Source organism: Salminus brasiliensis, chromosome 13, assembly GCF_030463535.1.
Source record: "Salminus brasiliensis chromosome 13, fSalBra1.hap2, whole genome shotgun sequence".
Lineage (NCBI taxonomy): Eukaryota > Metazoa > Chordata > Actinopteri > Characiformes > Bryconidae > Salminus > Salminus brasiliensis.
In genome coordinates, this window is record NC_132890.1 from 17,965,484 (window position 1) to 17,980,437 (window position 14,954).

Below are 14,954 nucleotides of genomic sequence, written 5' to 3' on the forward strand. Positions count from 1 at the left end.
GCTAATCCAAAAAATGATCCAGTCTGCGACTCAAAAATTGTGATTCGATCTTAACCATGACTTTTCTGATCCATTACATCACTAGGCAAATGCTATGTGATGTTATATAGGTCTTAAGTAGACTCAATGCACTACTTCAATTCAAGTGGTCTTATGGATGTTTGCACACAGGAAATTGGCTGAGCTACAGAAAAGTTGGAGACTGGTAAGAAGTTATAAACTATCCCAATATCTGATTCCATTGCACATGATGAGCCATTTTTCAAGACAAGCTCTGTGTGAATCTGAAAGTAAGCAAAAAACCTTCTCTGATGTCATATCCATGCTTGTTAAGGGGTTAGTAAAGGAAGTTGCATTTTTTTTTACATTTCTGCATTAAATAGCAAACAAAATAAAACACATTCTAAAAAGGTGCTTTTTACACCTTACAGCACCCCTTCTATTTGCTTTATTTCACCTATTCTGAACCTACATTACATGTGTATTCACTTACCCATACAAATCATTGAATTTAGGTGTTCCAATCTATTCCATTGTCACAGGTGTATAAAACCAAGCACCTAACCATGCAGACTGCTTCTACAAACATTTGTGAAAGAATGGGTCACTCTCAGGAGCTCAGTGAATTCCAGCGTGGTACCATGATAGAATACCACCTGAAAAAGTCCTGTTGTGAAATTTCCTCGCTACTGAATATTCCACTGTCTGTGGTATTATAACAAAGTGCAAGCGATTGGGAACGACAGCAACTCAGCCACGAAATGGTAGTCCCCATAAACTGACAGGCGCATTGTGCGTAAAGTTCGCCAACTTTCTGTAGAGTCAAAAACTACAGACCGCCAAACTTCATGTGGCCTTCAGATAAGCTCAAGAACAGTGCATAGAGCGCCTCATGGAATAGGTTTCCATGGCCGAGCAGCTGCATCCAAGCCTTACATCACCAAGCACAATACAAAGTATATGATGCAGTGGTGTAAAGCACGCCACCACTGGACTCTAGAGCAGTTGAAACATGTTCTCTGGAGTGACGAATCATGCTTCTCCATCTGGCAATCCGATGGAAGAGTCTGGGTTTGGCAGCTGCCAGGAGAATGGTACTTGACTGAATGCATTGTGAAAAGTATAAAGTTTGGTGGAGGAGGGATTATGGTATGGGGTTGTTTTTCAGGAGTTTTCAGGAGAAGGGTAAAGTTTAAGTTGAGTAAAGTAGTATAGTTTTTTTCTTCTTCCAAGTAATTTCTGAGCATTTCTATTGGTCCATTCATTATGAGTTTGACATAAACAACTGACAAGTTCACTTTATGTCAAAAAGTGAAAAACTAAAAATTATTTCCCTAATAAACTGATACAATTAGTAAACATAAAATTAGTAATTATTACTATTATCCATAAATAATTATCTCATCAATAAATATTGATTCTGCTGACACTGAACATTGTAGACCTTCATTTGGACTGCAGGCCAAATACACCCTCTATTTTAAGTATTACAGGAAGCCCATTGCCATGTTGAATTTTTACTTTCACCTGATGGTGGCAGCAATGCCCCCCAGATATCATATGTTACCATACTGTGTTAAAGAGAGCAAATTATACAAAAGTTATTTTTGAATTATTTTAAAGCTAAGAAGAACTAAGCATGCCATCAACCAACAATCTGGCTGTTTTGCTTTCAAGTGGTTCCAAATCTTTTTTTTATCCTGCTGTGATCTGATTGCTGCCTTTTTATTACATGGACATAACTCATTAAATTAGCACTATCCCCACATTTTTGAAAACCTCTTCAGCAGAGGAACCGACTTTGGTGAGCAAACATTGAGCAGAGCTTTGTTGCAAGGAAAAATCTACAACAGGCCTTTACAATGTCAATTCAAGACATGTTTTCACTGCATGAGGTGCTCCAGCATGTCAAAAACATACAGGTGCAAAAACATACAGGTACAGGTTCAACAGGTGCGATCAAATGAGTATGACCTGCATGAGTAGAACTGGAGACACATTAGTGAATGACATCAGTGGTAGATCTTGTAAGTACTTGTACCTCTTCTGCAAGGTTGCTATTGGATAGGACTGCTCTGCTAGAGCCAGTTGTTTTGCAGTGAAGGAATTATGGATGGTATAGCAAGTCTCAGATATGGTTTACTAGAGACACCATGAAGTTAACTGAGGCTCCATGGAGGACTTGTACCTCTTGTCCGTTCTCAAAGTCAGGTCCTCTGGTAAACCTTGCAGATTAAGTTGCTGAACAACTAGGTGGAGTAAAATTGTTCTTTCTGTCTAACAGCATTTTACTTTAAGCAGGAAAAGCAGTAAAGTATTGCTTAAAAATGCCTTACATGATTATGCTAGTCAATATTCAAAGCCTTGGCTTGGGGTCTATTTGTTGCATTAATCAGTAAACCAAGAATAATGTTATATCCCATGCAGTGGTGGACAGTTACTAAGTAAATGTAATTCCATACAAAATTACTTCAGAACAGTCTCAAGTATTACTATTTTGAGTGACATTTTACTTCAACTACTACATTTCCAAGACTTAAGGGCGTTCCATGTCTTGAAAAAACAGGGGCAATCACTGTATAAACATGGTACTGACTGGCTATGACCCCCATGTCCATGCTTTAATCTGTAGTGTCTCAGCAGTTCTAATCTAGATGTATTAGAGCTACAGATTTTACATGACTAGTTTAAGGTTACCTAGAAAACAGTAAACTGTAAGCAGTCAATTTAGTACTTATAATTAGGTACAATTTGCCATTTTAAAATGCTATGGACAACATTAATTGTAGCAATTCATTCAAATGATTTACATACCTTCACATGCCGTCATAATTGCAAAACCTCAGGTTTTCTACCAATAGTCTGTTTAAAATAACATGAAAGTGCATGTTAGACAGTGAAGAAATAGAAAAAATATTAGAAAAGCCTAATTTAAACCTTGCAAAGCATTAACATTAAGTTCTACATGTTTCTTACAAAACTGAGGGTTGCCTCAATTTTAATCTAGATAAAGGTTCCAAAATTCTAATCAGCTACTGCATAATAAGCACTTAAAGCTTTTTAGGATTTCTTAAGCTGCCCTTTAGATAAAAGGGCCCTGTAGAACAGAATTCACTCACACACAGACATGCCACTTTGTTCGGTATATAGCCTATATACTTGGGAATCACTGCATTAAGTGACTAAGTCTAATTAGTTGAGAGATTTGACAATTGATTGTCTTAGCATACTACTTTGTTGTTTAGCAAATGCATAAAACATGTGTAAGTAAAATACATTCGGTTAGCACTATATGTCTACCAAAAACAGAACACTCAGACAACTTAATATGTAGCTAAAAGCATTAGCTAGCAAAACAGTTTAATGTTCCGTAAACCACTGTAGAATACAAACAGTGAGCAGAAAGGTAACTACAGTGGGGCAAAAAAGTATTTAGTCAGCCACTGATTGTGCAAGAATCTGTATTTTCTGTAGTTCTGTAGAGTCTATCATTTTCATCATATAGTCTTCAACTATGAGAGACAAAATGAGAAAAAAATTCCAGGAAAACACATTGTCTGATTTTTAAAGAATTTATTTGTAAATTATGGTGGAAAATAAGTATTTGGTCACCCACAAACAAGCAAGATTTCTGGCTCTCACAGACCTGTAACAACTTCTTTAAGGAGCTCTTCTGTCCTCCACTCGTTACCTGTATTAATGACACCTGTTTGACCTCGTTATCTGTTTAAAAGACACCTGTCCACAGCCTCAAACAGTCACACTCCAAACTTAACCATGGCCAAAGAGCTGTCAAAGGACACCAGGAAGAAAATTGTAGACCTGCACCAGGCTGGGAAGAGTGAATCTATAATAGGCAAGTAGGTTGGTGTGAATAAATCACCTGTGGGAGCAATTGTAAGAAAATGGAAGACATACAAGACCACTGATAATCTCCCTCTCTCAGGGGCCCCATGCAAGATCTCATCCCATGGGGTCAAAATGATCATGAGAACAGTGAACAAAAATCCTAGAACTACATGTAGTTTGCCAGAGATCCAGAAGAGGATTGGGAGAATATCATGTGGTCAGATGAAACCCAAATAGAACTTTTTGTTAAAAACTCAACTTGTTAAACGCTGACTTGCATCCCAAGTACACCATATCTACTGTGAAACATGGGGGTAGAAACATCATGCTTTGGGGCTGTTTTTCTGCAAAGGGGACAGGACGACTAATCCGTGTTAAGGGAAGAATGAACGGGGCCATGTATCTTGAGATTCCATCAGTGAGAGCATTGAAGATGGAATGTGGCTGGGTCTTCCAGCATGACAATGATCCCAAACACACCACTCAGGCAACGAAGGGGTGGCTCTGTAAAAAGCATTTCAAGGTTCTGGAGTTCTAACCAGCCTCGAGATCTCAACCCCATAGGAAATTTGTGGAGGGAGTTGAAAGTCTGTGTTGCCCAGCGACAGCCCCAAAACATCACTGCTCTAGAGGAGTTTTTCATGGAGGAATGGACTATTTTTTTTTCTCATTGCACAGTAGGTACAGTGTACGTATGATGAACATTACAGACTTCTCTCATCTTTCTAAGTAGGAGACCTTGCACAATAAGTGGCTGACTAAATACTTTTTTTGCCCCACTGTAAGTAAAACGTTGCCTGACAAATTGGACGGCTTTAGCAGCCATTGATCGCCACAAGGTTCAGCTGGGTGTGTAACCTACCACCTTTTAGCTTAAGTACACATTCACTTGATGCCAAATAGGTGAATTAAAATGACAACACTAACACCGTATTCATTGCTATTTTGTTACTAAAACAGTTGAATAACAATTAGTAAATTCCCTCGTTGTCCTGTTCAACTCCTCATCTGTTCATTTGCGCATGCACAAGAGTAGGCAGGATTTTAAAAGTTAAAAATTTCATATTTATTCCTCTATTTTCTGAGAAGCTACAAAACGATTGTAGAATGAATGCAATATATTGAGAAAAACATACCATTTAACAAATTTGACTATATTAACAATTTTTTTATAAATTAAATATGGAACTCATAAAAACCAAGCAATTTCCATTATTTAGTTTTTTTTTTTTTTTTTACTAAAAAACCTGCTGAATAATTTTTTTGAGTGTGTTTCTTGGACGATGAGCAACAGGTGAGGTGCGGTAACTAGTGGCTTATTATTATTTAAAGGAACAGGAACTCAGACAGGCCATTCAGGAAAGGGCTGTTTGGACAGGGTGAAAATGTGTGCAGTTGCTGCTTGATCATTATGTTTTTTGACCAAAGTATGTCGAAGACATTTCATTGAGACCACAGGGGAAAAACCCCAAAACAAACAAAAAACCCCTAAAAAATCAATGTGTGTGTCTAATCTCTTAGGAGACTGTTGCAAGGAATTCAGTATCAGAAAACATGCATCAAAGCTTGGGCACTACAGTAAATATTCAGGAGATTACATTGCAGAGCAACTGAAACAGATGTAATCTTCCATATTATCACCACAGCTTTTCAACAGAAAGGGGGAGGAGCAGAATATTTTCAGAGTTTAATGAGTATTAGTCAAAATTCAAGACACACATCCGCTTGCATTAAATGTAACAATATTTTCCCCTTTAGATTCGTAAGTATCTGTATTGCTCATCAACAGCATCAAGGAAGAACGTTAATCTGAGGGTATGCTGCATTACACCACCGATGTTAGCTGATGGAAGTTGTTTGAAGGTCCAGCTAAGTATGCTGCCAGATTGTTTGCATTGTTTAAGGAAATTCTATCAAAAGTCGAAAAGGTCACCTAAACAAATATATTATGGCAACCCAAATCTCACTAATTGTTACTCTTTTTAAATCCATATTTAGTCTTTAACCTTGGCAGTGGATACCAGTAAATATAAATTAAGCACACCAATACATTATAAATACTTCTTAAGAATTTGTTGCAACTGAAGTGACTTAACCTCTGTAAGTTAATTTAATTTAGAAAGCAACATCATGGATATGATGAAGACTAGTAGACACTGAGCAAATTTTAGCCTTAGCCTTAATAGGAAAATAAAATAGGCCAATGGTGGAGGCCGACAGAAGATGGTGGCGTGGCGCTGAGGTACAGTGGTACCGCGTTTGTGGCCGAGGAAATGATGGATGAATCCCAGTGAGGTAAGTGCATCCAAAGTTTTTAAGATCCACACAGTCAGCTAATTATTTATAGTTCTGGTAAATGCTCAACGCGCTATACGGCAAGTTTGATGTTCTGCGTTATGTAACGTTGGTGGCGTGACATAGGTTACATAGGTTATGTTGTTGGTAGCCAGCTAGTGGTCAGCTAGGCTAAGAGTTTTGCTTGGCATGAGCTGGTCTGAGTTTAGGAAGCCATGTTGGCAGTGTGTTTAAAGTGTATTGGTTAACAGTAGAGTACAAATAATAGTCATGTTTTTCTAGTGTTTATAGGAAAATGCTGATGTTATCAGGTCACCAAGGCATCTGTTGTCCTTGTTGACCTCATAGTCAGGAAGAGCAGCTGGCCCTGGTCAAGAAAATGCCAAGTCTCTTATTTAATTTAGTGTAGTGAGCTATTAGAATATACTTAGTCCTGTCAAGAAAAGAACACCATTATCCTCTGTCAATTTTATGGAAGGCCATAACATTTTCTGCATTTTTCGTGTTTTTTCCTTCCATATGATTTTAGATATGTGTACATGTAAAGGAACTGTATCCAAAATTAGCTGACTGGTGAAATGAGCTGACTGGTGGTTGGCTTATCTACAAAGCCTCAGGTACATATAGGCATGTTATGGCAAAATAATTAATAAAAAAAAGTGATAGGGGGGTCAGGGGAGGCTGTTGACAAGTGTATCTGTCAGGGCTGAGGGTGAACACCAGACTATTTTTCAGCATGAAAACATGAACCTGGATAAAATAACATTTGCAGAATTTTCCAAAAATTGTATTGAATTGAAATCACATACAGTTTGGATTTGGCATAGCTTTTCTCAGTTTCTGCTTTACAGTGGGATCATGTAATTTTAGTACATTTCTTTACAAGCATTATTTGTGGGAACAAACTTCTAAGTCTGGAAAATGATAAAAGAGCAATAACCCAGAAAATTGCCATCAAACACTGTGCTTATTACTGTTGTTTTTGTTTCAAGGACTTTTGTTTCAACCCTTGTAACACCTGATGATGGTGGATACTGCAGCAAGCTTTTGAAAACTGCCAGGCAGAGTGGTAAAGGAGTTCTGTACATAGCATCTCTTCAGATGGAACTTGATACCTCTCCTCTGCCACCAACCTCAGAAAGCTTCAGTGGCATGCCGAAAGAAAAATGTCAGAAATGTGGTGTCTTTTACCCGCTTGTCATCCTGCCTGCCCATATAAAGTCCTGTGAGGTCATAAATGTAGAGGATGATCAGAGTGAAGAAGTAAATAATTTCTTATTCAAACACTGGAAAGTTACATTGATTGTGTGTTACTTCGTGGAATAGTTCATTGAATGGAGATAAAAAAAATATAAAGAAATAAAAAAATCCAGTGGTTGGTTTCTAGACCACATAATAATGAACATCTCTCCACCCTTTTTACAATTAGCATCTAAAAGGAATTACTCAATGAATCAGTTATTTCTGTTTCACTTATAGGCGTAAACCAAATAATTCTCAGCGAAATTGTATTGCTGAACATTTTCCTTTGCTTTTCCGAGTAATCATCAGGTTCAATCTGTTTGAGCAGAAGAATCACCAAAGCCACTGGACTGGAAATTAATATTGATTGTCTTGACCATGACATACGAGAAATCATCAAATTGGTATGAACGTTATGTTGTCATTTTCTAGTTTTCTATTTTTATTGAAAAAAGAAGTTGAGTTACAGCCATTTATGTATTTTGTTTGCATTCTACAATTTAGTTTCAAGCTTGATGGACATGCTGAACTCAGTGATGATGAACACTAGGTTGTCCTTGACCTGTGTCTTTCTTGGGATCTACCTGGCCCAACCAATACAAACAGAAGGTGGCTCTTAGAACGCCTTTTGTCACATGCCATATCTACACATTGATCCCATTATTAACACTGCTGACTAAGTGTGGCTGTTTTACTTTTGGAGTAACTAAGCTAAACAGTATTGTGATTTTTGCCTAATCTACAGGTCATTGGTAAAAGATTCTGTCAGCTGAAACAAATTCGGAAAGGACTAAAGGAAACCAAACTGTAGTCACCGTTGATTGAAAGGAAAGATGTGCACAATTTTCCAATAGAAAGTGAATATTCACTTATGCCACAGGTATGTTTTAGGTAGATAGATAGAGATAGAGAGAGAAAAAACTATCTTTAATTATGCAGAGACGTAGAGACCTAGTCATATACAAACAGCATTAATTTATAAAAATGCTTTTATTTTTTAAGATTCTGCTCCCATACATCCACTGGCCCACTAAAGCAGTGCAGATGATGATGATGATGATTGTCCACTGGAAAACAAGTGTCGCATCTCAGGATTTTTTTTGGCAGTTCATTTGAGACTGGTATGTATTTCTTTACATTATTTTAATGGTGATTGTTGTGTAACATTTACCGTTACCCTGAATGTATCGTATTTCTGCCATTTCGTGAACATTTTGTGCCTTTTGGACCTTGCGGTAGACCTGGTGATTCTCTACAGACATTAAACTATCCATGTTGCTACAGTTCAGCTTTATGAAAACTCCCTGGACTACCTCTAAAATGAAAATAAATCTGCCATTCATGTTTTAAGTAACATTACTAACATATCAATTAGAGGTTTATTTATTTTTTTGACTTTACATGAATTTTATGCACTTGCTATCTGATATTAAAAAAGAGTTTCCTTTTTTGCATTTATGTCAATGTGTTGTATGTGTACTTTTTTTAGCATCCAGCTCTCACCCTAAGGAGTTGGTGACGTTTTGGATAGAATAGGATGGGATGGGCCAGGTGGAGACATGGTGGTGGAGATCGTCAATGGCCTCCTGCCAAAGTCTTCCACCTTCTTCTGCACACTATGCTTACCAGGTCAATACACCAGTTACAACCACTTCCAGGAAGACCTGTTGAGGTGTATTGGCATTTCAGAATTTGGTTTTGGGCTTATTTAGGTAAATGTTGTAGTTTAGCATAGGCAAGCCTCTTAATGTGTTCTATGGCTTAAAAAGCAAGTTCAGCAAAATGTATACACCATGTTTGAAAAATTGTGGAAAATAGTGTTCTTTAACCATGGCTTATAAAAATTTTTTACACTCTTATTTAGTATTCACGCTCACGCTTATTTAGTATTAACATAGTAGATATGCAAACATCGTTACAACTATGCATGTCTTATTATACAATTTTAAATAACTTGTGTCTACAGATAATAAGACAGAAATAAATGCCTTTTTTAAGCTTTTATGAGGACACATTTGTACTAGTTTAAGCAGAAATTGATGAAACAAACTTAAATGTTTAAGGAAATAGTATTTTAAATTTACACTGTTTTCCATTTCAAAACAATCCACTGTGGCAGTTTTCTTGCTATTACTCCATCATCCTTTAAAACATATTCAGAAAAGCCTGGCAGAACTGCATGGCAGCCATATAGATGTCAGCACCACGTGACTGTGATGTTACAAAGTCTCTGAGTGCTGTTAACTGTTCTGCTGTAAGTGGACAGCCTGTTGCAGGAACATGAATGCCAGAATTTCTAATGTGAGGTAACCCACTGCTCTGCCAATCTCTGGGATGTCCAATGCCTAGATTTTTTTTTTTTCAAAAGTTTACTTATTTAAGAAATGCATTGTACACCCCAAAAATTATTATGGTACTTGTGGCATAAACCAGGGTTTCCAAACCTTGGTCCTGGAGTACCCCATGCCCTGCATATTAGTGTTTTCCCTGATCCCAGTACATCAAAACCACCAACTATGTTAACAAACACTGCCTTAGAGGTGCGTTAAAGAAAACGATGCACAAAAATATGCAGGGCCAGGTTATCCAGGGTCAGTGTTGAAACATGTTGACCAAAACCTCCAAGTAGATTAAAGTAAAACAGGATATGTGATGGGTTACATGGCATACCTAGGTCAAAGGCTCTAGGTCACAAGTTAGTGCTAATTTATCAATCATGAGCTACATTTTAAATAAACAGCTTTTGAACTGTCCAAAATACCCTAATAATTTGTTTGCAGGTTTTTACGCACATTAAATTATACAGCCATTTTAAGTTCAACAGTTTATACCTCCTCATTTTGGGGCTCCTGAACTGGCAGCTAAACATGTCCTATTGGCCATCTGGTTTGGAGTCATTTTGCCTTCTGTTCTTAAGGGATGATTCTCCCAGCCATCTCAAAAATGTCCAGGTCAACTTGAAGTCTTGGTACAAAGGTGTAATGGCAACAAAAAAGATGTTTGGTCTGCAATGTCAAGATAGCTGTCTTCCTCAAGATAGTGGAGGACATCGTACTACATGCTGGTCACTGCAGTCCACACATCTCTCCATAATCTCGCGATACTAAAAAGTAAAAATACAGACTTTATAACAAGACAGCAGCTTCTATTTACTATATAACATTGTCTTGTTTTAAAATAATTATTTATAGAAAGCATGCTATATTTCCTGAATAACATTAACATTTGGGTTAAGGCCAAAACACAGGTCACAACATGTCATTTGTTAATCAACTAAAAGGGTTAATTGTTGCATTAAGAGCAGGAAAATCATCAAAGTATGTTAGACATACGCCCAACACACAACTGTATTACTTTGTGTATCCTTAATCACAGTGGTCCATCTAGGATTAAAAATTCTATATTATTACAATATGCTCAACATTTATTGAAACAAAATGAAAAAGTATAACACAATGTAATTAATTGTAAATGTAATTAACCTGTGTGCACATTTTAAAGAGCATTGTAACATACCTAGAAGGGAAGCCAAATTTGTCCACTGACTCCTGGAAGAGGGTCAGTGCAGTTGAGGCCAGGTTGTCTGAGGCAGCTCCCAGGTACATTAGCTATATCATAAAAGGTCCAGGTTTATTAACATTATGATGCATACTGTTAGCAAACAAAACTAATTGCAATAAAATAATTTAAAACATTATACAAGCAATAGACAGAAAAAAAAATCACAAAAATGTTTAACAAACAAAACAAACAGGTATCACATTATGACAAAGAGTTGATGCTACATTTCACCAACTAAAGAAATAAATAAATAAAAACGTCAAGCACTGCAATGCTTGGGATGATGCAGGAAATGCAGGCTTCTGCTTTGCTCATCTCAAGAGTCACTTCTTTGATGGGGCCCAGTACCTGGACCAAATTTGAGATTATATCCCATTGTTCTGCAGAGGGACTTGCAAACTTCTTATGTTCTCCTGAATACACATTTAGGGCACGCTTCTGCTCCAGCATCCTCTGCAACATGTGCAGAGAGGAGTTCCTGTAGGTAGGAACGGCTTGAATGATTCCATGTTGGGGGAGGGCAAGGTCTTGAATGGCCCTAAGATGCTGTTTTTTTAGCAGAGTGTGTGAAGTGTGTTGCACTTATCTTCAACTTGCTGATCCCCACTGCTCTCTGACTATTGATGCCCTCATTTACCACAAGCTGTAGTATGTGTGCACTGCAGCTGAGGTCCGGTATCTCTGCCAGTCACATACGTCTGATCATGTTTGCACCACTGTCACTGTCTCTCTATCTAGGTCAATCTCCCAATCATCCATCATGTCAAGAAACAGCCCACAAATATAGTCCCCAGTATGGGAGCCAAACATGGCCTTCACATTTAAGACAACTTGTTTCCTATCACAGTCGCTGTCTATGAAATGACACGTTAGACTCATTAATGATTCAGTTTCTCCTAAACAAACAGTCTGTAGTGAAAGCCCTAGGTGTTGCCATGAAGAATTCCCTGCTAATGCCACAGACTGAGCGCAAGCTGAGAAAATTATTATTAGATCATTTATTTTCATTAGTAAATGGATCTGGTGGAAAAAAAGCGGAATAGAGAAACATATTTAACCTATTTTAATAATGATATACTGTTCTGTGATGCAGTTTTGTTCAGATTCACACCAATAGCACACTTTTTATTAAATATTTTTTCATGAACAGTATTGTCTGTGTGTTTTGTTCAAAACCAGAGCTACAATATTTTTCTTAATAACAGTAATTATTATTAATATAATAATTCTAAAATGAGGCCACTAGTAAATGTAAACTTAAAATATGCATTAATTTATTTTATTAGTGTTTATAATACTAATGTGTAAAATGTAATTTACTTACTGTATTGATATGTGGTTATTTCATTTAGATAATACAATAATGTCATGTACATGCATATATCATAAATCAGAAATTGCTATTTACAACTCCATAAACCTACTAGTACTACACAAAAAACTGACCAATAGTATGGGCCAACTTTGAAGCAGTAAACGTCTACTAAACCTCTAAAACTGAAAAAGCTGGAATTGAGACTTTTGATTTGATTGCATGTTTTATTTGGTTTTAAAGTCAATGGGAAGAAATTAAACATGAAATCTAAGTATCTGGCACTATATACAATTATAATAAAACACATATTTTGTCTCTTTCTCAAAGGTATGTAATGTTATTGAAAATCCTCCTGTGATTAGAAAGCAGTCTGTGCTCAAAAATTGGAATTTGTGTGTAAAACAATTTTGTAATACTGTATGCTTTTTATGTCTCTGTATAGGGTGTGTGTGTTTGTTTTTATTCATTTATTTTTCCCCTCTTTGCCCTAGCTGTAAAAATGTCAGATGTTTGATGCATTGATTTGAGCTTCTAGCTAAATAGTCTGTTGAATACTATGTTGTACACAGAGGCAATAAAATAAATAAGTATTTTTTTATAGTATTAAAATGGCAACATATGGCAGATGTAAACATACTGAATTTAATCTTAGTTTGATGAGAAATAGTAAGTACACACTACAAAAGGGCACAGGCTGCCATTTACAATAAATCACTTTTAATGTTGAATGTAAACACTGTTCTGGTGTCTTCAACCTACAACACAGAATTTCCTTTAAACTGCACACCACTAGGGAAGCAGGGCAGCTGATTAAATGTCAAATTTAAGTTTAATGTTTCTTTGTCTGGAGGAGTGTATATATCAATGGCGGTTTTATTTTATTACAGATTTTAATGTTATTAACAAAGCAAGAAAAGGTCAAATGTCAACAACAGCAGCGTCTCACAAATTCAACTTGCTCACTTCATTAGAAACAAACTTAGCAGTGAACCTGTAATCTGATTACATACTTTTTAACTCTTACTGTTTTATTTCGAGTAAAGTTCGTTTCATTTTCATTAATATCTTTTGAACAGTATGTAAAAGACGTGCATCCAAGACAAGCTACAAGTCCTTTTATGTCGGAAATATCTCCCATTGATATCAACGAGAGCTTAGGGGCTGTCTACAAACTGCATTACACTTACATTACGCAGGTGACGATCAGTGGGGTTTTTATATCATAAGGTTTTTCCATATTTCAGTCAGGGTCAAATCTGCCAACACCCATTTCTATATATGACGAGTTGTATGTAAAAGTCACACCTGGGACTGCTGATTGCAGGGGTTTTAAAAACTGAACTGAATTCACAAAAACAAGTTCCCTTTTTAGCACGTTTGACATTGTCGCTCCTACACAAATTGTTTTTGCTCAAGTACAACCCACATGACATAATACACCTCTTATAAAAGTGTTTAAAAAGCTGTTGAAATTGTTTCACAAAAATCTATCATGACAGGCCAGCCAAGGTTTAGACAGGTGCCATGTGGGTTGGACTTGATCAAGTACAACTTCTTTAGGAACAAAACTGTCAACTGTTTTAAAGTTATTGAAAAGAATTTACAATAACCCTGTCAAAAGAATGTCCCAAAATAACATTTGCTGATGTAAGAGTTGTTGCACATCATTCACATTGTACATAATATATTTGGTTTGGAGCCTTCCAATTAAACATTCAAAAGATTATTGTTTTTGGTGAATTATTCACCTTTTTGTAATTTCGTCTTTACTGTGTAGTGTAATTTGTAGACGGTCCCATGCAGAGGTCACGGCAGCCCATGGTGTTCTGTGATTTCTGACATAAAAGATCTTGTAGACAGCATGCTTGCTTAGATGCTAACGATGATCATTTGCAAGTATTAACCCCTTTGCACGCATTGTTCGAAAGCTATTATAAAAAGAAATCTGAAAATGCGAATACCGCAGTTTGTCTGTTTGACATGCACCGAGCTGTGATGTCTGTAACGTACAGTATAAAGATAATTACACCCGTGCTTAGCAGCTGTGTGTGAAATACAAAAAACAAAACTTTTAATGCAATACAAATAAAAACATTTCCAGTCATTCTTTCATATATAAAAACTTTACACACCAAACCAGGAGAAAATAAATATAGAAACAGAGTTGACAGCAATGTGTTGAGTAATTTCTACCACAGCATAAATTAATTCAGTAAAAATGTCATGAAAAAACAGTAAGCAAATCCTCCGATTTAGAATCAAAATGTAAAGAACAACACTCTTTAAACAGTCAAAAAAAAGGTAAATACATTATTGTTGTGTGAAACAAGAACTTTTGTGTTGCACTAGGCAAATGCTCCATTTATTATATATTAGTGGCCTAATGGATAAAGCATCAGCCTCCGGAGCTGGGGATTGTGGGTTTGAGTCCCACCTGGGTCGTTCTTTAGGTTCTGAATTTGTAAAGAGACCAGAAACAAGCTGTACACTTAAATTTACTCCTGCTCAATGACCTCTGTGTAGTAATTGTGCCCAATTAAGTGTAAGATCAACTTGAACGCTCCCAGCATGAAGGCAATATCTAAATACAACTTGATATAATCAAAGTTTGGAAGGCTACTACATTATTGTTGTGTGAAATAAGAACTTTTGTGTTGCACTAGGCAAATACTCCAGTTATTATATATTAACG